The 2500-nt window shown below is 37.1% G+C and overlaps 1 protein-coding gene and 1 long non-coding RNA gene across 2 annotated transcripts in view; one reads left to right on the top strand and one right to left on the bottom strand.

Moving 5' to 3' along the window:
- The window catches only part of LOC149132813 (uncharacterized), a 7400-nt gene extending 6155 nt beyond the window's left edge, over positions 1 to 1245 (bottom strand). Inside the window, exon 1 of the long non-coding RNA XR_016243972.1 lies at positions 1 to 1245. This exon is cut by the window's left edge and continues 2660 nt beyond it. This is a non-coding gene — a long non-coding RNA (uncharacterized LOC149132813).
- Positions 1 to 2500, top strand: part of LOC106873667 (uncharacterized) — a 673033-nt gene that overhangs the window by 171638 nt on the left and 498895 nt on the right. The window lies entirely within an intron of this gene.

Raw genomic sequence — 2500 nt, forward strand, 5'->3', positions numbered from 1 at the left:
GTTTCTTTGTCTGACATTTTACATAGTTCAACCTTCAAAATGTAATGTAAAAAAAACATAAGAATTTTAGAAGACGCTTCTATAAAACTAGTTCTTAAACATCGAATGACTATGGGGAAACACCAGAATAAGATTGTAATCAAAGGGGTCCATAAATTAATAAAGAAAATGGTTGAGAACCCCTGTTTTATTGTAACAAATGTAGCTCAGGATATTGTCCACACTTCTTGGTCGGCACTCCGTCGGTTACAACGACCAGGGTTCCAGTTGATCCGATCAACGGAACAGCCTGCTCGTGAAATTAACGTGCAAGTGGCTGAGCACTCCACAGACACGTGTACCCTTAACGTAGTTCTCGAAGGAGATTCAGTGTGACAAGGCCGACCCTTTGAATTACAGGCACAACAGAAACAGGAAGTAAGAGTGAGAGAAAGTTGTGGTGAAAGAGTACAGCAGGGTTCGCCACCATCCCCTGCCTGAGCCTCGTAGAGCTTTAGGTGTTTTCGCTCAATAAACACTCACAACGCCCGGTCTGGGAATCGAAACCGCGATCCTACGACCGCGAGACCGCTGCCCTAACCACTGGGCCATTGTGCCTCTCCTGTCCACACATAGACACACACACACACACACACACACACACAGCCTTGCGCGCGTACATACACACACACACACACACACACACACTATCCCCCCCACACTCACGTATACACATTCCTCACACACGTTTGTATGTAAGTAACGAAGTTTAGTAATTATGTGAGCAGTTACATATTTTGGCAGTCAAGTTGTACGTATGTAAGATGTGTTTCTAACTCACATTTTTTTTTCTCGCTGCAATGTTATGAAAGTTTATACTACAAATGATAAACATGATAAAAAACACAAGATACAAATTTTAGGTGATATAACAATTAAGTTTTCCCTTATTCCATTAACACCAATAATAAGACGAAGAAAGAGCAAACGGATAAGAGTAACAATGTTAATCTAAACTTTCGTCAGGCACTTCGCCAACGTCATCGTTATGATCAACATGCTCAACTATAAACTAAAATCCGGGACAGCAATAAAATGCCACAAATTAAAGTAAACAACAGTAAAGACAGCAGCAAAAATAACATTGAATTATGTCACATGATTTTACTGATTTACACCTACAGAGAAACACATTCACACATGCATACGTGCTTAATTACATGCACACACACACACACACACACACACACACATATATATATATATATATGCAGCATATATATAGTGTATACACACACACACACACACACACACACACACACACACACACACATATATATATATATATATATATATATATATATATATATATATATATATATATATATACACACACACATACAGCAGCACAGAGAGAGAGAGAGATAGCGCCACACACACATATATATATACTCATATACTTGTATATATATATATATATGTATATATATATATATATATATATATGAGAACGAAAGAATTGGTGATGTTTATATACATTACTCAACTTGCAGGCAATGTGGTAGTTATGGTAGAAAACATGGCGGCTCTCTTTCCTTCTCTCTAAACAGACATTATCAGAAATATAAACAGTGTTTGAGAAGCCGACGCGCAGACAGTCTACAGTTTCTCGGCCATTATTATTATCATTATTTTTATGACTACTACTACTACTACTACTACTACTAGTAGTAGTAGTAGTAGTAGTAGTACCGTTATCATCATCATCATGGTTGATGCGTTAATTAAAAAGCTTCTAGACTTTCTTGGTTACAGATCTTACTAGCTTTGGCTACTACACTTAATGGAAAATAGTTTAAATACCAAGTTTAGTTAGTGGAAAAAAAATTTGCCAAACTTGACAGAATGAACTTCCTGTAATCTAAAACTGTTCTTTTCGCTGGAGAAATGATATAACGCTACAGTGGGATGACTCAATCATTTACCAACTGAATCACCATCACACACTCTCACACTCTTATACGTCTACAAATAGGAAGCGATATCGATATATAGTAACATTATGTAGGCTATTACGAATACATAGACGTAGATACATAAATAGAGAAAGACATTCACACAGAAATATAAAAAATCATACAAAAAAAAAGAAAAGAGAAAATAATGCCCAGGCCAAACCACTTCATTTATGTTTCGAAAGTTTTCCGGAAGTGATAAAATTCCCCAAACCTAAAAGAGGACATTTGTATTATACATAAGGGAGCAATCAGAGCAGATGCAAACAATTACAGGCCCGATATCTCTGGCTTCACATGTCAACAGGGTCATGGAACGATTCATCAGGGAGAAACCGATTATGTTCATAGAGAAAAATATCTTGCTAAGTGATACTCAACATGGTTTCCGCCCAAGTGGAAGCTGCTTCATGCAGCTGCTTAGCATTATGTTTGTATGCTGAAGCATCTAGTCCAACATAGGTGTGGTGTACCTGAGATTTGCAAAATCTTTCTGTATCTTGATC

The sequence above is a fragment of the Octopus bimaculoides genome, chromosome 13 (assembly GCF_046866305.1).
Source record: "Octopus bimaculoides isolate indiv1 chromosome 13, ASM4686630v1, whole genome shotgun sequence".
Classification (NCBI taxonomy): Eukaryota; Metazoa; Mollusca; class Cephalopoda; order Octopoda; family Octopodidae; genus Octopus; species Octopus bimaculoides.